We start from the raw sequence: 23,060 nt of genomic DNA on the forward strand, positions 1-23,060 counted from the left end.
GCGCGCGCGGCGGCAGTGGGTAATGCGGTAGCTGCCCGCCAGGTGATAGTAATTGGCGCCGCCGTCCCTCTCTCTCGCCGCCGTCCCTGTCGGCGCGCACACGCACAGTCGCGGCTGTGTGCGTGCTCGGGCTCGCACACCGCTCCTTCTTTTCACGCTCGCGTCGCCGTTTGACCCCGCGCCGCAGCCGACGCTCTCGATTTTTGCGGTGCGGTGGGTGGCGCCCGCCAGGGGGCGGCCCCGCTCGGTGGGGGGACCGGAGGTGGGGGTAGATGCACTCCTTTCTTTTTTAAAAGCTTCTCTTTCTTTTCTCGTATTTTTTATGCCGGTGTCGGTATGGAGCGGTCTCTTTTATTTCGTTTTATACGTATATATTGTGATAATTAACAGTGACGACGCGCACGACGAGCGAGTTCGCCGTAGTCGACTTAATGATAGCTTTGCATGTGATTAAAGGTAACCACGACATTTGTAATTTTTATTTTCCAACAACACCGAACTCGGGTAGCTATGGCGCGCGTAGTGTCGGCCGTTGCGGCCTGTTGTGTATTCGATAGCTTATATTACTGGGGTCGCTTTAACGGTGGAAACATGTTAGCGGTGACAGTATTAGTTGCTCTTTGAATGTGTTCCATACGACTGTGTCTGTATTGCGTACGGCGTTATGTAGAGTCACCTCCGTCAAGCTTCTAAACTTACTACAAACGTAATTTACTTCCCACTTACAAACACTTTCAGTAGGCAGGTATTTCAATACTACATGGGATATTATCTACAAAGTTTTATGTACGCTAACATAATAGAGTTTCATCTTTAATATACCTAACTTTTAAAGCAACATTATCTATTCAATTATCTAATCAATAAATCTGAAAATAACCAAAGAAAGTAACATGTTTTTTTGTTTATTTATTTGTAACAATAGAGTAGAATTACTTAGTTAATTAGGTACATACTTTAAATAGAAACAAAAGTTTATCAATGAATTTAAAAATTTAATCGACACTTTAAATTCATGGTGCAATTCAGTACCTTCATTATTTACGAATACCAAAATGAATAGTATACTTATTTTATTGGACAAATCACGTTCAAGAACGTATAATTAAAATTTAATCGTATGATAAGCATAGACGCTCCCCGCCAACGACAGTTGTAGAGCACCGAGATTATTGAGCAAAGTGATAGCTCAACTAGGAGCCGGCACCGTAGATGTTGCACTACAATTAAACTACTACAATAAAACAAGCGGGTGTCGAAATAAAAGCGCAACGTACCCGATCGATCTGTTCCCCTCTTCTTTCTTATCGCGCGAATATTTCACACTGAACGCAAAAAACTCACACAGATATAAAATATTCAAACGGTATAACATAAAATAAATTATCTTAGGTGAGGTGTGTGTGTGTGAGTGCCCCCTCCCCTGGGCGGGCCGCTCCGAGCGACCAATTGGGACGACCGGCGCGCGACTTCGCAACCGCACTCCACGCGCCGACTTCGATACTGTCGCACGCTCGCGCTTGCACTACTATGACATCTGTACCCTTACCATGAGTTTTACGTTTTCACAAATATCACTGTTTTGGTATTTGTTTACGTATTGCCCATACAATTCCCAATCAGCGCCCCTAGCGGATTGTGTCAGAACTAAGAATGGTATGGGCCAATATTGTACAGCAGCATTATAAAAGTAGGAATTTTGATTGCATCTATCATAATTCATAATCTTTACAATATTTATTGAAAATTATTTCTATGAACATAATTTTGAGCAATAAATCTTTGCATTACTTGAATTATACTTATTCCATATTTTATTTAAAATTTTGCAGTGGATGTTTGCATGACTCTGTCACTGTTATTTTATGGCTCAGATTTTTTAGTCTTTTTTTAGAAATATTCGATCACTCACTCGACATATTATTAATAGACGAAATAACAGGTTTAATTTAATACCTTATTATATATTTGAAGTAGGTAGAAGTAAGGTCAATTTACAAACTTACCTACTACTAAACTAGCCTGACAAGTTTGAACTTTGACATGTAGATCCATTTTAAATCAATTTATGACCAGTAGAGATTTCAGGATTAGCCTAAATGTTTGTAAATAATTTAACAGGTGCTTGGATATGTATATTGACATACAATAAGAATGAATATACATGACGTATGTATATTTTAATGAGTTGATTTGGGTGTTGAAAATAGTTAAACAGAGTTGTCTTAGATGTTGAAAATAGTTTAACCATTATAATAAGGTAATTTGACACTCTAAGCCCAGTCACGTATAAGAGTTGCGGTGTCGCACCGCTAGAACATGCGATACTTCCCGTCGAAACGCAGAAATTCGCGTTGCAACATGCCGCGTATTGCGGTGTTTGTTGGAAAAATGGTTGTGGTAGCGACACACTATGCGCTCACGCTACGCTCAACGCTTGGTGACGCACTGTTGCACCGCAACGATTTGATGTGTGTCGGCCCTTAAGGTGACATTAGTGTATTATTAACATGAGTATGCAGTGCACGTGGTAATGTACGAGTAACACAGCATCCACAGCCCCCCACCAAAACGCAAGAACTGTTTCATGCTTATAATAGAGAGAATAAAAGGAAATTTATATAAGAATCTATGTATTTTCGACTGTCTTAATCCTAGTCCTGTCTGTCTTAATAGTCCTACTTATTTTCAAATTCCAATTTTGCAGATTACCTGAATAATCACATAGTAGCATAATTATAGAGCTCATGAACTATAAAAACCATACACATTATTAATATCAAATTACTATACTATTTTTTTTTGTATAAACTACGACTTTTAATAGTGTATAATTTGTTAAGATTGTCTTAAAGGATACTATGTAAACATCTAGATTGGGAGAGTTTGAGCTAAGCCTTACTCTACGGGGTTGTACGTCTAACTTTTTTAACTGTTCAGGTGTAGATTCTGGTTAAAGCACAACCTATACGAGGCTCTAGTATAAAGTGTTAGATATGTGAGTTTGTCTTAAGTGTTCTATCTACGTGTAGAGAAAGAATTATTATGTGCATAAGTGTCAGCGTAAACTGTCATTTTTGTTATTATTCTTTTATTAGAAAAAAAATAACAAGTATCTTTTGTTACAACATTTTTTTTTGTCTCTACGTGATGATTCATTTGCCATACTCGCCTAATTCAGTTACTTTCACAGCATTATGTCTTATGGTATTTTACTGTGGGGTACTGCTGTTGACATAGACACTATCATTCTAGATAACATTATTATTTTTCTTTTTTAAAAGATGTGTGTTATGGAGTTTCTTTCGCCGTTTATATCCATAATGTAACACCTTGCAAAGTCGCAGTAGATGTATTAACTTTCAAAAAGACTGACTGGCTTTGTAACACAGGATTGATCAGAGAATCATAGGCTCGTGATTAGATATGGTAGATACTAAGGCTCAAATCATCCTGACATTAATATTAATAATATTGTTATCTTGTATGTCATGGAATATATACAAGAAATATTCTTATTGGTATTACCTGCTACACGATTCAGTTATGAACAATAAAAAACTTGCGCCTGTGTACCTATATAATATTGTTCACTATTGCCATGATTATTGTACCACAAGAAATGGGGTGTCAACATAAATACAACAACACATATGTCGACATTTGACAATTGCTTCGTACTAAAAATTTCAATACTTTGTTAAAATTCGGATAGATTGATTATTACTAACGAACTAAAAAATGAAAAGAAAAATTAAATAAAGGAGGCTAAATATGAAAATGTAATTGCATACATTTATACTTTAGTTTTCTATAATCCTTTCAACTCTATTTATGTTGATTATTGTTGATCTCGTACGTTGATTACAGATGCGTTGCTAAAGTTCCCGCCAAAATATTGGGAATTATCTTATAAGACGGGCCGACACACACAGAAGCGTTGCGGCGCGGCGTCGCCGGCGTCAAACGTAGATATGGGAGATACCTTGTAGTGTATCCTAAACCATAAATGAGTTTTCTATGTCGGGGGGTTTGCAGAATCAAAAAATCGATCACTGGACAATTTTCTTTTTAATAACTTTATATTAAAAAGATAATTGTATAATGCTAGAAAACGGGAAACATAATAATCTGTCGATTACCACACGTCGAAGTAGTGAAAAAAAGTCATTTCGAAAATTAAAAAAAAAATAACATCCTGTATTATTATGCTATCTGATCGTATCACTAATTAGCATGAATCCCTGGGAAGTAATGATGCATCACAAACTGAAGGAAAAGGCTCATTTTTAGGAAAATACATTATTCTTCATACAACTACATTTCACATATTTTTTTAGATCGTCAGAATAAGAAAACCCCCCACTAAATCGTAAAATATCATATAACCTTTTCTTCATTCTAATGTCTAATCTACACAATCGTATAGGTCACAATGATGCTCGAGTTTCTACACATTTAGCATCGTGGGCTCCCCTACTACTGGAATACGCGGCACGTTGCACGATACGAACAGCGTTGCGATGCGCGTCGACAGCTATTTTGGCGATGCCTCTCCGCAACGCTTTTATGTGGGTCGGTCCTAATTATGACAATGTTATCTCAGCCCTTGAACCATGAGTGTTACTTACTATATTTAAATAATTTTCAATCCAATCAAATTTAAAATGAATTTAGTCGTAGGAAACTTTGCAGTTTTGGTTAAGTATATTTCAGTAGGTATAGTCCGCGTAAAATTGCTAGTCCGCTCTGAATGTAAAAATGAATCGCGTCGCCATAGCTAATTGTATGACTACACCTGCTCGCAACAACTTCACAGCGGACTAGCAGTTTAGCGCGGACTATACGACAACCCAGATTCGCTCTGCTAGTCAACTTATACGAATAACAGTTTTTAGACAGATATCTACATCTTGTAACTGGTATTAATGAAATACGTATAGTATGTATATTATAAACCAACTAATTAAGTGAAATTAAGTATATAAACAATACAATTTTATATATAGGTAAGGCACCTGGCTATAGGACAGACGTTGCACAATTTTATATGCCTCCCTAGGATCTAGTAAGGTCTCACACTCATATAAAAGGCTGCCATAAAAGTGTAATGTAAGAGCAAGTTATATAGATTTTTTACTATTTACACTGCACTGCGTCCAACTTAAGAAACCTTTCAGTCGTAACATATTTTCTGCTACGTGACCGTGACTTTGTGGTCACGTTAAGGATTCAGCGTAAAACGTATAAGTCATTCATCTTATAAGTAAGCGTTATAATGACTTATAAATTTGAATAACAAAATATTTATAAACTTGTCAAATCATAGGTACATTTCGTATTAAAAGTACTTACATAATCATGTTCGCAGTTACCGCAATTCAAAACTAATTTTGGGAAAACCTTAATTTTGTGCTAACAATTAAAAAAAATATGATTTTCTTTAGTAGTTCCCATATAATGAAAATTTCGAAACGTCCTCACACATCAATGAAGTAAATAATATTATTAATAATAATAAACAATAACCGTTTTGACTAGATAAATAGGTACATATAAACTTCACAAAATACAAATACCTACTTATAAAAAAGTCTATGCATCGCACTTCGGGCGTGCCGGCAGAAGTGATAACTAAGTATAACATAATAAGTCGAAATAGTACCTAATAAGTAAGTAATATAATATAATAAATAAATAATGAAACTGATACCCATTGACAAGGTTTTCTATACTGACACAGGATGACATTTGACTTTTGGTTTGCCGTCTTACGAATTTTCGATCAGGCCACATGTCCTGAAGCGACTTTAACATTTTTTACCCATCGAGAAAGAAAAGAAAAGAAGTTATCACTTCAATTATTGTGCTTATTACTAAATGTAGTTCGTTTTTCAATGTATAGGTAGACAATACTATATTTTTAATAACAAATAAGAAATCTCCTGCACGTTCTTTTTAATGACTATTTTTGTGAAGAGAACTCGAATCAAAAGCATCAATATTTATCCTTCGAATATCCATACAACACATTAATATGATAAATTTTATTAGCCGGTGATCTCAAAGCAAACATTAATAAATTACAAGGCTAATGTACATCAGCGGAGCGCCGCCAAAATCGCGAACTCTTTGATGGTTTTTTTATTCAAACCGACACCACATGTGCGAGGCTCGATAAGTATTATCGACTTGTAGACGGCTATTGCCTTAACGACAGATTGAAATAAAATGGGAAGAAGCTTCGGCATCTTAAAAGGCTTAGTGAGAAAATAAAAAGGTGGAAGCATTATTTGCTTCAGTCAAATGAGTTTCTGCGGTCCCTGCCTACGGAGTACGTGGCCGCCTTTATTAACGTCTGCATACGACTCAAAGACACGTCTCATTCAAATATCACACTAAAAGCGTCAATCTACATACGTCCTATTGAGTAAATCCTAAAAGTCATTTATACCGAGACCCTATTCGATTGAAGTAGATTACAAATAATGAATAAAATTGCATACGAAATGAGTAGACCGAGACCGTCCGTGAATGTAGGATTGTTTGAGGGGGGCTGGCTGTGTGGGGGGATGGCTTATTGCCGGTAAATACTGAGCTAGTATAGTATGTCGATGAGCCGGCGTGTGTACGTCAAGCTTCGTTCGCGCCTTTGATCCATGCGGGAAGTGCTGGCTTATTGTACTTTGCACTTATTAATGTTGCGCGTTCAAGATGCTTTGTTTATGTTCATGTTATACTTGAAAAAGTGAAAATGTATATACCTAATAGTGATAATGTACTTAATTAAGTAAGATGGGTAAATATATTATGGTTGTACGTAAACAGATTTTTTGCCAATACCTACGTAGGAAATGCTATTAATGACTGACATAGGTAATTAAAAATAGAATCTTATTTGAAGAATAGTGCATTTTTTTGAAATTCATTTGGAATATTGGCTACGAGACATTTATGCTGATTTAAGCTAAATTTCTACTTAATAAGACATATCTACTACCTACCTAACACGTTTTTAAGTATTAATAGGAAGTACCTATATCAGTCATTTTTGTTAGCTCTACTTGGAACTCTATCAAAAAAATAGCTACACTATATACATGGCAATATCAATTTTAGTATTCGATTTTTTATTAGTTTTTTGTATATTTGAATATATTGCAATTGTAATCATGCTAACTTTAAAGATTTAGACAGTGCAGTACAAATATAGTAGATATTTTTTCTGTACGACAATCCAAAAGAAGTATCTACCTTTATGAACCAACTAGTTTTTGCCCGCAGCTTCGCCCGCGTTTAAAACAAAATAATATGACATACTAACATACATAAAACTGAAAATTCGTACCTTCAATGGAATGACAGTGATGCCATCTGGCGAATATTGGTCGTACCAACTCTGAAACCTTCGTGGGCTCATGGACAACAACTTTGAAAAGACAATTTTAAAGATCATATCAACTTTAAAGATCATCACTTGATCAAATGCATAGTTTACGATTCAATTATTACTAATATCGATAAAATATTCGACTTTTTGGTCCAACAGATCGTTTCTCCGATTAATCGTTCTTAGATCGCCATCCCTAGTTCCCGTGGAATTTCCGGGATAAAAACTATCATATGTCCTTTCTCTGGTCTCAGACTATCTTTGTACAAAATTTCATCATTAAAATCGGTTCAGTGGTTTAGGCGTGAAGAAGAGACATACATACAGACAGACAGACGGAGTTGTTTTCGTATTTATAATAGGTATTAGTAAGGATTTGGTAGTCACTAAAATAATACTGTAAAGAATAAGTAAATAGTGAACAATGTTACTAAATATATAAAATTCCTATAATACTACTACAAAATACTGCATCTCATTAACTAATCTCGAGTTAGGAGCGTAGATAAACATTACCAACATTTTAAGAGGACAAGTTGTAAAAACAGTTTAATATAAAAAGTAGCGGAAAACGGATTTTTTTACAGTTACTGCTGCCTTAATTAACACAATATAGGACTAGAGTCGTACCTAACCTCGACCGCATAAAGAAGGTTGTAGGTAGGTTGCTACTCCTAACACTAAGTTGGAATGTCTCTTGTGCCTCTCAGTATTAACTAGAACCCAACACCATGTAGTTTAAAAGTAGTACTTTTGTACGGTAGAAGTAAAAGTCATATGATACCAACCCTACATTCGATATACATATCTTTGTACCCGTAATCATAACTATTCATATTTGCACCTTTACGATCACCTAAATAAATCTACACAAAATAAGTGAAATTCCCGAAAAAAACGAATCGACAAATACATTTTGCTGCTTCTCAGTTTCATTATCAAAATGTACACAGAAACGTAGATAAAAATTTTCCTCAGCGTAAGAGGACAAGTAGCTAAAATCGGAAATCATTTCAAGTTACTGCCGTCTATCCGTAATCAACACAATATAGGACTAGAGTCTTACGTAACCTCGACCACATAAAGAACGGTATAGGTAGGTTGCTACTCCTGACACTAAGTAGGAATGTATTACGTATCTCCTTTTTATCTAGAATCCTTTTTTTCGAGTAGGAAACCTTCAAAACGTACCCGACGACGTGGGAGCGACGCCGGGTTATGTGGGATTACCGCACTAAAACCCCCCGGTGGCCGTCATCAACGCTTGTTGGAGGAATCCGGGATCTCCGACGGAACACAACTGAAGCCCTCCAAGCGCGATGCCCCGAACATGTTCTACCCTGGGGGAGCAGTGTTCGCTCCTCCCACAACATGTAGTCTTTACGACGGTATGCGACCACACATACCGCCGTCCTTCCCGGGGTCGCTTGCTGGACGGTTCGAGCTCCCAATCTTGCCGCCCGCAACCCCGGAAGCCTCCTTTTTTCGTCTCCTACGACAGGCAGGGGATACCGCAGTCCTAATCTAGTCCCTGAACTAGTGGGATAAAAACACAGCAGCACTTAATATATAATACTATTGTAAGGTGAAAGTAAAAGTCCTATGACACTAACCCTACATTAAGTATACATATCTTTGTATCCATAATCATAACTATTCATATTTGTATAGTTATCGCTAAACTGCTAGTCCGCTCTGAAGTTGTTGCGAGCAGGTATAGTCATACTCTATATTGACAGTGAACTAGCAGTTTTACGTAGACTATACTTACATTTTATTAGGTACCTTTACGAAATCACGAATACTATCGACACTAAATAAATAAAATTTCCGAAACATTCGAATCGACAAATTCTCAGTTTCATTATCGAATTCGGAGTTTAAAACGTACGTACACAGAAACGTAACTAAACATTTTCCTCAGCGTAAGAGGACAAGTTGCAAAAACAGTTTAAGACAAAAAGTAGCGAAAACCAGAAATGAATCAGGGCGGGCGGGCGGCCTCCTGCCCGGGAGGTGAGGACCCCGAACAACATCGGCAAGTGGTGTAGAGTTAACAACATGTAGAAGGTAACGAGAAAATTGTTCTCGAAAGCGTTTAGAAAGATTAGAAAATGATATATATGACATGATGATAGTATTTGTTCGATTTAGAAAAGTAGTTCAAATTGTGAGTTGGTGAGTACATACTTTTTTATAAATAGTATAGAAATAGTAAGTGCAGGAAATTCCTCTAATAGTAAGTGACCTCTAAGCCTATGAACGTCTATAATCAACCCTAGATGGGAATAGAGTCGGTCACAGTTGCGTGTATACCCCTTAGAACTAAATTGGAATGCCTTAGAAATATAGTGGCCAGAAACTTTGTTGCTTACAAAGGGTTCTGTCACTTTCAAAGTAGCTAACAAGCATTTTTTTATATAAAAAATATTTTAAGGACCAATTTTTAAAGCTTCATGTACCTTCATGTAAGTTAGCTAACTCATTATTATGATAATAGGTGCTGAAACTACGTCGAGAAAGTTAAAAATATGCATATTATTTATTGTTAAAATAAAGGTTAATGAACTCATTATTTTAGAAATCTTAATTTCTTTTAATCATACTAACGGTGTACCTGCTGATTGCGAGACGGCGGTGAATATTCAATAAATTAAACAATATAATACTTGCTTTCGTCTACCGTTATGCAAATAACAATATTTTAAAAACTAAGCATTATTTTCTAAAATAGGTTTATAGGCATGTGATTCATTAAAGTAAAAAAAAGTTTATTCTTGTACTTATACATTTTCTAGACTGAATTAGTAATCAAGGCAAATATGTTTATTAACTTTTCTTTTAAGGACACTGACAACCCTTACGTCATAGATAAGGGTGATCCGTTCCCAACAACCTGAGTGCTGAACAAAGTGGTACAATGATTTGGGAATCCAACTATCGGTTTATGGAACGGAATATATTGAAACGCTTCAAGTAACTATATGTAATGTATACAATTCCTACTTTTAGGTTCTAATCTAAGAACGAGATGTTAGAGTGTTTCCCAGAGTTCGGGACATGAATAGTACAATGGCATCTCCGAGAGAGGCAACTAAAAGAGGACTGTAGTGGTTGCGGGCGGCAGTGAGAGCAAGAAGTGTCCAACCAGCGGCTTTGAGAAGGACAAGGGGTATGGTCGTGTATCATCATAACACCTGATAGAGCTTAGAAATATTGCTCAATAAGCCATAGGAATTGTTTCTAAGAATACACGATCAAACGCAAACAATTTGGTTTGGAAGTTAAATGTAATAAAATAATTTGTTTGGTAAACGGATATCAAAACCGTTAGTAGGTAGTCTACAATATATTATACTTAATTATAATAGTCCGAACACAATACCCGGAAGACTCCGAAACCGTATAATTAAAGTGCAAGCAATCTAAGTTATTACTGAAAACAATTTAACTACTGTGAAATCAGTTACAATTAGAAATTTGCCCCTTGCTCAATATTTTTAATTAACGGCACGAAAACAATAGAAGTGATTAACAGAGAACGATTAAAAATTTAATTATATAGATAATTTTGTAATCAAACCGTCTCTACACTCTTAGTCATAAAGATTTTTAATTTAAGTATTTAAAATCATATTATTTTCATTTAACCAAACTAATAATATTTTCTTTATAACGTTCACCCTCAGGGAGTTATTATTATGAGTAACAAATATTTTACACTGTTTTTTTACAGTTTAATAAAGTAACCGTAGAAAAAATGACTAACACAGTTTTAGTAATGAATATACTGATGAGAACTGATATTTAGCAGTTGAACAACGCCGCCCAAGGATTGCCAATGGTAGGCCATTGAATCATATTAGCAGCATCTGCTATGATACCCATAACTATTCCATTACTAGCCACGGGTCACCCTCTCAGAGTAGGGAGGTCTAGCCACAGCGCTATCCAATGATTTTTTTACACTTCACAGACCTTTGATAAACTTTTCGTTTTTTAATATCTCTCAGGCGGTAGGTTTCCTTACGATGTTTTCCTTCATCATTAAAGCAAGTGATTAATTTCTAAGACATACATTACTACATATATGGGAAAAATACGTGGTCAACAGTAAGAAAAAAATAATTGCAGTCTAATCAATGGACGTTTTTTATTTCAAAAGCCAGTTTCAGCAGCCAAATCAATAACAGTTTTTGCTAAAGGCCAGTTTTAGCAGCCAAATTTATTAATAACAGTATAAAGAGGCAGTTGTAGTAGATTAGTGAGGAGGAGTTAAGGAGGTTGATTTGGCGCAGTAACCGCTTGCAGTGTTTGTGGACACAGCGGGGCACAAAGGAGGGTTGGTCATTTAGCGGAGATGACTATTCAGAACTTAAATTGTTGTCAGTAATAACACACAAAAATAGGTAAAGGTACCCACGCTACCCCTGAGGACTAAATCAGAATGTCAGGATCTTCCCTTCTGACTAGGACCCAAAAGCACTTAATACTACTGTTATAAGAAGTATGTAGAAAAAATACATCAAAATAGTTGCAGTCAAATCAATGTTCTTTATCATTCCAAAAGACTGTCCTAGCAGCGAAATATATTAATAACAGTAAAGAGACAGTTGTAGTAGATTTGTAAGGATGTTGATTTGGCGCAGTGACCGCTTGCAGTGTTTGTGGACACGGCGGGGCACTACGGAGGGTTGGTCATTTAGCGGAGATGAGTCTTCTTGAAATGAAACAAATACAGTTAAGTATATTGCAGCTTATGGACAATCTATCTTTTATCTTTCTTACCTTTATACTTCTGTGTTATTGGAAAACTTATAGTAGAAAGAGGCATTTTTATTGAAACTTTGTTACAGATTAAATAGGTATAGTCCGCGTAAAACTGCTACTCCGTTCTGAATATACGAGTATAAATGAATCGCGTCGCCATAGCAAATTGTATGACTACACCTGCTCGCAACAACTTCAGAGCGGACTAGCAGTTTGGCGCGGACTGTAACAGAATTTTGTTAATTAATTATCATGAAAAATTAAAGCATTTTATGAATTAAATCTTAACATAAATAAAAAATAATAGTTTTAAATCCAAATAATAATAATTAGGGCGAGCGAAGCAAGCCCTCTATAATTCGAAAATCTTGCAAGCTCTCTACCCCTTTTTTGAAAAAACTACAGGGCTTATAAATTTGAAACTTAACATAGTTACTTAAGGTCATTGGATAAACATTATTGAAATAAGGTTTTGTACACAAAAAAAAACACTTTTAATCACATTGATATTAGTGTAACATTGATGGCTGTATGTATGATTATTTTCGTTTACATAATGGGAGAATAAAAAAACATCATGATGAATGCAGACATTTATGACATAACTAGTGATTGCCCGCGGCTTCGCCCGCGTTTAAAAGAAAATAATATAACATACTAACATACATAAAACTGTAAATTCGTACCTTCAAATTTGCTAAAGATCATCACTTGATCAAATGTATAGTTTACGATTCAATCCTTACTAATATCGATTAAAATATGTTTCGATGTTTTGTGTCCAAAAGATCGATTCTCCGATTAATCTATCTTAGATCGCTATCCCTAGTTCCCGTGGGATTTCCGGGATAAAAACTATCCTATGTCCTTTCTTGGGTCACAGACTATCTTTGTACAAAATTTCACTAAAATCGGTCCAGTGGTTTAGGCGTGAAGAAGAGACAACCAGACAGACAGACAGACAGACAGACAGAGTTACTTTCGGATTTATAATATTAGTAAGGATAAGGATTATGTCAATCAAAAATATGAAAATGCTGACGTAGCAGCGTTACACCGAGATTTTACCGGTGTATTTTAAAAGCGTTATGTTTCAAGTTTTTGTTTGTTTTATAATATGTGAGTAGCAGACGAGCATGCAGTCGACCTGATCGTAAGTGGCTACTGCCGCCCATGGATATCTGCAATCAAACCCAGATAGGATTACATATTCCTACCTGAGGTCGGCCACAGATGCGCCGCTACCCCTAAAGACTAAGCTGGAACGCCTCTAAAAAGTATGTCTCCCTTACTACACCCCTCAAACCAGAACACAGAAGCTCTTAATGCTGCTGTTATGAGGCAGAAATAGGTGGGAGCAGAAATAGGTGGGACGGTGCCGCCGAAGTCGAACCTTAATTTAAACTATCCGTCCGATTTATTTAGGGTCAAAGAAAAAGTTAATCTATTTACAATATGCGTAGCGAAAAAGTATCTTAATTAATGCATGATTATTTTGGCTATGTGGATTCCGTATAAAATTTACGTGTCATCGTATCGTACATTAAGATAGCTCTGACAGCTAAGTATAGTATAGCCAAAACACATATCTTTATAAATTGTATTCTCCAGGTTATTCTGATGTACTAATAGGCTGTAATATTGTAAAGTTTCATCCAAATCCCATTAATATAAAGCACCAACATACTCACAAACTTTCTCCTTTGTAATATTCTTTGGATATTATAAAGGTATTGACGCGGTGTAGTTTCAAAACTCCACATGTCCGATTAATCTAAGTTTTTGTTTTGAATCTATCCGTCGTAAGTCCTTTCAGCATTTTTTACTAATCGTTAGTTTCGGATTTGGCCCCGAATGCCCATTTGATAAATTCACCCCGTATATTCTGTTATTAAAATTTGTAAGACATACTCGTAAATGGGTAAATGCATTGTTCGGGACATGTTTCTAGCGATGGGCGATTGTTCTAAAAAAAACAATCGAATAAATCGACAATCGACGGAATCAACAATCGATTGTCGATTTATTCGTAGTAACAAAAAAACAATCGAATAACAATCGACGTTCGAATAACAATCGACGTTCGAATAACAATCGACGTACGAATAACAATCGACGTACGAATAACAATCGACGTACGAATAACAATCGACGTTCGAATAAAAATCGACGTACGAATAACAATCGACGTACGAATAACAATCGACGTTCGAATAAAAATCGACCTTGAAATAACAATCGACGTACGAATAAAAATCGACCTTGGAATAACAATCGACGACCGAATACAAATTATATCGCGCGGCCACATACGTGTGCTTAGGATAATATGCAGGTGCGTCGTGTTGCAAAGCTATCGTCACTTGCCACTGGTTAGAAAATGTAAAGTATTGTATTACATTTTAGTCAATTGTATATATTGTTGAGAAATAATTATACCATAAATCATTTTGTATCAAATACTATGGAGTATCATCGATAATCCAGATGTCGTAGTCATCCCCTAAGTTCGTTTTATGACAACGTTTTTAAAAAGAGGTCATCTGAAAAATATAATATACGTCTTCATGGCGGATATTATAGAAAAAGATTATCAGAATATAAAATATGTCTTTTTAGCGTATATTATAGATAAAGTTATCACAAAAAATTATGTACTCATAGTTACATTAAAATTAATCGGTGAAATACTATATCTTTGAAGAAAAATAATGTTAACAACGCGAGTAGGGTGTGAGAGTGTGTGGCCACGAGGCGCAGTGAGCAGTGCGAGAAGCAAGGTGTGGACGCACCATTAAATAACGGAATGCAACGAAGCAGCGGAAGGGTGCACGACGCACGTGCGCTTCCCTCACCAAATATATAAGATTGACTCAGATTTCTTAAACACAGAAATTAGGGGCTCCTCGCTGCTAGTAGCTTTGTGTATACTAAATAAAATTGACCAACAACCAAATAGCTTCGATAGTTGTTTTTTTACGTAACAATCGCGTATCGCTTGACTGCGCTGTTGTTACTAGTTTTGCGTGTACTAAACAATCGAGCAACAATCGAACAATCGACGAACAATCGAACAATCGAACTATCGAACAATCGACGAACAATCGAACTATCGAACAATCGAACTATCGAACAATCGACGAACAATCGAACTATCGAACAATCGAACAATCGACGAACAATCGAACAATCGACGAACAATCGAACAATCGACGAACAATCGAACAATCGACCAACAATCGAACAATTTCGATTGTTCGATAGTTATTCGAATACAATCGAAGAATTTCGATAGTTATTCGAATACAATCGAACACAATAACAATCGAATAATTCGATTGTTTTTAGTAACAATCGCGCATCGCTACATGTTTCATCGTACCGTATCAAATCGCGGTGGGACGGGGCATGGTCTCTTTATTCTGTGTAAGGGATCATGCATATATAGTTTGTAAGACATACTCGTATATATCATATTATATTTATATATACTATTTTGTATACCGGGTACCTAAGCGTCATAGAGTCGTGTCTAATCCCGGTCCTATGAGGCTTTGAGTAGCCCATTGATAAAGAAAATCCCACTTGTGAAAACAACTATCTTGTACAGTGAGAAATAAATAAAATTGTGAGTGAGAAATTAATTAAAAAACAAAACAGTCCTCCAATATTTCACAAACTTTGTTCTATTTGTAGAATAACTAAGGCATTGATGGTAAAACATTTTATCGTAATAATATATAAAAAACAACGCAAATACAAATATACAAATAAAAATATACAAAAAAAATACCAAATCCTACTATCTTGTAACGCTCTCGGGAGGGTTCGAACCACCGACCTCTCAGCCTATCGGCCGAGCGCGCTATCCACTGCGCTACGAGAGCTATGTTATTGACTGGCGAAAGTATCCTATAGTTAACGCTTTTTTACTGGCTACGGAACGGATACTGTATATTTACGTTTGGAGTGAGATGATACGATTTTTATGCGGTTTTCAGTGATTTCAGTTTAAATTTAAGTAAGAGACCAAAGATAAATTACAAAAAAATATATAAAAAAATGAATGTAATGTATGGAATACTGGTATCCACCACAAGCATTTAAAATGGTTCTGGTTCTACATCAAAGCTCACTTTGCTGTTCATAGGCCTTCTGACGAAAGGTAGATTTAATAATTAAAAAGTGAACAGATCGTCTTTGCTGATATGGGATCTTAAACTGAATATAACATGTACGACACGCAAGCCCTTATAAAGCTGCGCTTTTTGCTAGTATTAAGTTAATTGGGAAAATAGATAATCAGTATAGCAACATAAGTTTATTAGGAAGAACTAGATCATTTTGAAAATAAACAAACTTTATTTTTGCACCATCCATAGTGTTACTTTTTGAAAGATAAAGTTCTGGGAAGTAATCATTTTTATACTACATTTTTTATTACTTTCTCATTAACTAGACAATCCTTAGATATTGGTTTTTAAAATTAAAAGTCAGTTTATCATTTTCACCAAAATCGCATTTATCGATATTCCTTATAATATTCGATATGGTCATCAAACCAACTTGATAACTTCACCCTATATACCTGCGTCCTTTTAAAAGCAAATAATGATAGAAACAATCACAAAGTTATATAATGACTGACATGATGTGAATATTTAAACAACATTGCCAAGTCAACCATCGGCCCTATCTCTATGTGTAACCCTATCAACTGACCCAAACCAAAGTTACGAAACATCGATAAAACTAGTATCAACATCAATACTCACTTGTTTATAATTAAGTAGAATAATTATACTGTTGACTTAAACGAATGCGGTCGGATTAATAACAATGCAAATATTCATAATTTCATAGTCAGCAATTCAAATGAGCATTTTGTTAGTTTCGGGTCGCGCCGTTGACCCGGCTTATGGCGTAACAACTGTATATTGTACTAGCTACTCTCTGTTTCTGACTGTTTTTGTTAAAGTGATTAAGGTTCATCATCTTCATCAACTTAACTGCTGCTTACACCGCGGAGACTTAGGAAATCTTAGAGAACTTTATAGAAATTCTTTACACAGGTTTTCTTCCACAGAAACTTATAGTAAGTGGTACTTTTTCCAACACTTCTTTGTCACTTCCTCGTGATTTATCAAGTGCAGTCTTCTAGGTTTTCTCCAACTTTTCAAGGTTGAGACAGTTATATAGGTGTTCGAGTACAAACACAAACATAAGTTAAACAAAGTGTCTCTGGGATTTAAACCTGTAACATTCGGCGTGAAATTCAGAATTGCTGACATATGTACCTATATCACGCATCGGATATTAGCAAACGCCCACTGGTGGACGTCTTTTAACCTTCGTTGGACTTTTTAAAAGTATCTTTTTAAGAATTATGAAAGTTTTAAGTAATTCCTGAACTTAAAATACGTCTGGACAATACATATTAATATATTTTTTGACAATAATAAAGTGTGAGTGGCTTGTTAGTATTGCAAAGAGGTGCAATTAACTTATTGCAACACTTTTTTACTCCCCCTACTTTTTAAAGTGACCATCAAATTAAGAATAGAGGACTTGCGACTAATATATATTTGTATGGAGGTATTTTTGATTATATTAAATCTTAGTATTTAATTATTATTGAAAGTGAGACATTTTTTACAATAAACATTAACAAAATGCAATAATTGGTGAAGAAATTGTAACAATGTGATACTGAATCCGGAAGTTTCTACATAAGAAAGAAAGGAATATACTCCGAGTTAAATTAGAGGATATAAGGTTACCTGCATATTTTATTAAAAATAATACAATTTGTTTTAAGCTTGACATTTTAATAACGGTCCATTTCTATTATTTTCCTTCTTCAATCCATTATAATCTTACTGCCGACCATAGGTCTCCTTATAGAGTGAGAAAGGTTTATGTTAGACTCGAATTGGTAGAATCGGGAGCCTTTGAAAACGTATTTTAAAGTCATCTAAGGCGTGTAAGTAGGTTCACTATCATGATGAAAGAAAATATCGTGTTTTCCTTCAAGTGATAATTAATTTGTAAGTTTGAAATATCAGATATTATGAGACCCCGACTGAGATAATTACCTATAATCATTAAGTTTCAACGACTCTACAATAGAGAAACTATTTCATTGTTGTAATTTTCATGACATTGCTGACATTTTGACGACAAAATAACATTACCTAATATTGAAATATATGTTAATTTATTACCTACTAATTATAGATCTATCAGTGCTGATGGATCCATAATAATAAAATATCGACTATTATTTATACCATAAGATACTATTCCCGACATATAAAATATCATTTTGACGTTACATAACAGTCTTAAAACGGCACTTTCGGAGCTTGCAACAATTGGAGATACAAATCTTAAGAGCAAAACGCCCAATCATTTTAAATTCAACAGATAAAATCACTTAGGTATTAAGCCAGGCATTGCAAACGCCTAAAAAATCTTAAATGACATTCATTTCAAATGAATGAATGAATCTCTGCGTTACTTCTCCTTTTGTGATCAGTGTATGTGAAATATGTCACACGTAACGCATAAAAATGACTTGGGGTCAATCTTTAGCGGCGTATAATTTAATCTTTATGAGGTATAGATTTCTTTTTAAATATCACTGAATTCTATTTGACAGCAGAATGTATATTTCTTCGTCGTTATAAATATCTTATATATAAAATTCTCGTGTCACAATCTTAGTTACCGTACTCCTCTAAAACGGTTTTAGCGATTTTCACCAAATTTTATATGCATATGCAGTGGGTCTGAGAATCGGCTACTATATATTTTTCATATCTCTAAGTGATAAGGGTTGTTCACCCTTAACATTTTTTTATTTATATGGCAACACAACGTTTTCCGGGTCAGCTAGTATACTTTTAATACTATGTAAAATACTCATTTTGAATATCAGGAAGTGTATTGTATTTTAATTATTATTATTTACAAACATATAGTTTGCAAACAATTCATTGGTGTTAGTAGCGTATTTAAACAGGAATTTCATTATTTTTAAATGATTGCTGATTTTAGGGAAAGGTTGTCGACATTACCACGCATGTTAAATATATAATATTACTCCTTCTGTAGTAATATTGTAGGTATAAATACTCGTAGAGGCAACTTTATACTTACTTTATCACATTATTAGAAAAATAACTCGTTTAACCCAATGGCCTGTAAAGTTATTCAATTAGATCTATGTGGCTACTTGGCAGAACATTGCAGTCTTTCATATTAGGAAATGGAATTCAACTAGAGGACTCTACAACCAGAGTGGGCTATAACATTAGCTTTATTAGTAGGTTTAGCAGATTTATTCTTGCTGTTCAAACATACCTATCTTTCCAATGGATGTTTTACACAAATTAAAGTTTTACTGACCTAACTAAAGGCCAACTAAGGCCAGCTTATCTCGAAGTTGTTGGACCAGAAATCGTAAATTAAGATTTAAATAAAAGATGTCTTGTAAACATCAAACCTTTTGCTAAAAGCGGCAATAAATTGTCGGAACTGTAAATTTTTTCGGCATATTTTTTGTTCGTGTTTTGTCACTTCAATTCTCCTCTGTTTTTTACGAGTGCATTTTGAAAAAAATGATAAATTAAAGTATTCAAACTGCGTTTTAGAACGCTTTTGTTAGACGACAATTAATGACTTGTGGATGGATGAAAGCAAACAGAAGCAATAATGCCTCGTAACCATTTAACCTGATATAAAATATTTTGTACTATTAACCTTACCAATTTTTTTCCGAATTTCCGAACTTCATTCATAATATTTTTATAATCTTAAGTAGCCGAATTAATATGTACCGGCATTTAAAAGTATCTCTGTAAGTCAGACGTTTTGTAAAACGCCTCATTATGTTAACTGCTTGCCCTCAAATTGCACTTACTTCCATATACGAGTATTTAATGAAGGTAATGCAAATGCATGCATTTTAAAAGAACTAATCATTAATACTCTCAAAGGTACTTCTAATCATATGGTCAAACATTCAAATCACGACGGCAGTGAAGTCTTAATTTTACTGCAACCTCTCTGGTGCTGGGCATGGATCTCTACGACTGGGGCAGTTGGAGCTTTACTCCAGCATACGCTCTCCATTGGATACATGGTACCGTCGGATTTTTAGCGTAGACCAATGAATTAGTAACCAACCTTTCAAAAAACCAACGACCTACGAAAATGTTTAGTTTCTGTCATTCAACTAATACAGCTGAAAAAGTTTTACGCGCCCTCCGATGCATGTAGTACATATATATTTTGTTCAAGGCACTGTAACTTGGACCTCTGGGGTAAGGAGGCACCCGTCGCGGACCTCAGGTCTCTAATGAGAATACCATGGACGGCACTCGGCAGTGGTCGCTTTCTAATCGGTGGACTTCTTATTTTCTACTTCTACATATTATTGTTCCATTGGTTTCTTCTTCTTGTGCGTATTCACTACTGAAGGTTGGCCGTTAGGTTATCTCCATGGAAACTAAACAGTTGTTCAGCAGAGGTGATGCCTGTCCACTCCCTGATGTTTCGTAGTCACGAATGTTTCCGGCGTCCAGCGCGCCTCTTCCTTTCCATCTTGCCCATCATGATGAGTTGGGGCTGTTTACATGAGGTTTAGTTACACTGCTTCCACTGTGCTCCTAATTTCTCAGATTGTCAACCACGCTCGATGTTACTTAATTATGCTTATATTACATATCTTATATTAATGTGCTTTAAGCCTTAACTAATCTCTGTTATTATTCGCGTAAAATTCCAACTATCCTTGACCCATTCCTTTAGTTTGATTTTACATGACTATGTAATTACTTATTAACGATTGAGCACATTAATATATTACACTCAACTTATGTTAATGACTGAATATCAATGTGTTAGTGCCGATTAGTGCTGAATTTCAAACCGGCTATGCAAATAAAATTCAAATGATTTTTTTTATAAATGCATTGTAAACGAAAGTGAACAATGATCACGTGGAAGTACATACATATATGAGTACAGGGGCAATAGTAATCTAATTCGAATATGGTAATGCATATTCAAATTGCTTCATATATTACTGCGTCTCATTATGACGTAACTATTAAAACTTATGAAATCAGTAATATAAAATACATTTGTTCGTCAGGTAATATTATAAATATATATTGTATATATATATATATATATATATATATATATATATATATATATATATATATATTGATATATATATATATATATATATATATATCAATATATGCAAGTTTCCTCACGATGTTTTCCTTCACCGATTTAAGCAAGTGATAATTAATTTCTAATAAGCACATAACTTTGAAAAATAAGAGGTGCGTGCCTGGGATTTGAACCTCGGACCTCTCGATCGAAAGGTCGAGTTTTTTAACCACTAGGCTATCACTGCTATCTATACACTTTATTAACAGTATAAGCACGAGTAACTAAAATATTGTCGTCTGACACAAGGAGTTCCAACGTAGTCGTCATGGATAGCCAAGCGATACGTCTTTAAACGATTGTAAATAAAAATCCATTGTTATTTACAGTTAATATCAAATGTCCTTTGACCCTACGGTCTGTTACCGGATGCTCGTCTGTTACGTGTTACACTTAAGTGGTCCCTACCATTTAACACTAAGTATATGTTGACTAGCCATTTTTAATTTTGTTTATTTCTATATTCAATTTTCTATCAAGTATGAAATTAGATTAACAGAAAAATATGTTAGGAAATAATATATGTATATGTATGTATGAATGTATGTATGTATGAATATACAGGGTGAATTTTTAAAACGGGCCTTCAGGGCCAAATCAGAAACTATAAGGATAAGCGAAAAATGCTGAAAGGAGTTACGAGGCCGATTTTGATAAAAACTAAAACTGCATCATTACTTTTTTAAAATAGCTTTTTCCCTAGCCGGGAATCGAACGAGTTCATTTTGAAAAAAAAAATGCACCCTCTATATTATTCCACTAACTGATAGTGTTGCTTATAAGGATCAAAATCTGGGAAGTAATGATAAATGACAAACTAAAAGAAGAGCCTCAATTTTAAGAAAATACATATTTTTTCATATTAATTTGGCAGTTAAGTTCCCGCCATTCATCAATTTAAACATTTCGTGTATTAACATTTTTTTTGGCTCAATGTTTCTAATCATTCGAAATTGACGTTTTGTTTCCCAATATTTTTATGTCCGACTTAGCTAAGGTTATTTTTAGGACCATTAAAATAGATTTACTTGCTATGGGCGGAGTATCGTTTAATACAGATGTAAAGTTGACAATTTGCGAGAATTACTTTTTAGAGTCAAATCCGAGTGATTACTTAAAAAGAGATATAGAAAATTATATTTAACGTTGAAACAAAGTTGTAATCAACAAACAATAAGAATTTACTATTTAATCAGTTATCTATTTTCATTAAAAAATCAATCCTAAAAACGGCGGTAACTTATTTGCCAAACTATTACTTTCTCATACTAAGCCGTATGTCATAGTCATAACATCGAATAATTAGTTGATTAACCAACAAATTCTTCAATGGTATGACTTATGTCTGTTTCTAAAGAATTATACATAAATCATTTGTTATGTATAATCCTTAAGGATTAGTATGCCAATGTATGGAAAAATACGTATTTTCTTCAAAATTTTCCTTTTCCTTTTATTTCTCACATAACATTACTTCCCAGAATTTGATCCTTATAAGCGACACTATCAGATAGTGGAATAATATAGAGGTGTCATTTTTTTCAAAATGAACTCGTTCGATTCCCGGCTAAGGAAAATAATATTAAAAAAAAATAATGATGCAGTTTTAGTTTTTATCAAAATCGGCCTCGTAACTCCTTTCAGCATTTTTCGC

At 34.8% G+C, this 23,060-nt stretch overlaps 1 non-coding gene across 1 annotated transcript; it reads right to left on the reverse strand.

The window, feature by feature from the left end:
* Positions 1 to 15,973: 15,973 nt before the first annotated feature.
* On the reverse strand, positions 15,974 to 16,047 carry TRNAI-GAU (transfer RNA isoleucine (anticodon GAU)). Its single transcript has one exon. It is a non-coding gene; the product is annotated as a tRNA-Ile (tRNA).
* Positions 16,048 to 23,060: the final 7,013 nt, after the last annotated feature.

This window comes from Epargyreus clarus, unplaced genomic scaffold, assembly GCF_041222505.1.
Source record: "Epargyreus clarus isolate Ecla_fem2 unplaced genomic scaffold, WU_Ecla_fem_2.2 ptg000007l, whole genome shotgun sequence".
NCBI classification, from domain to species: domain Eukaryota; kingdom Metazoa; phylum Arthropoda; class Insecta; order Lepidoptera; family Hesperiidae; genus Epargyreus; species Epargyreus clarus.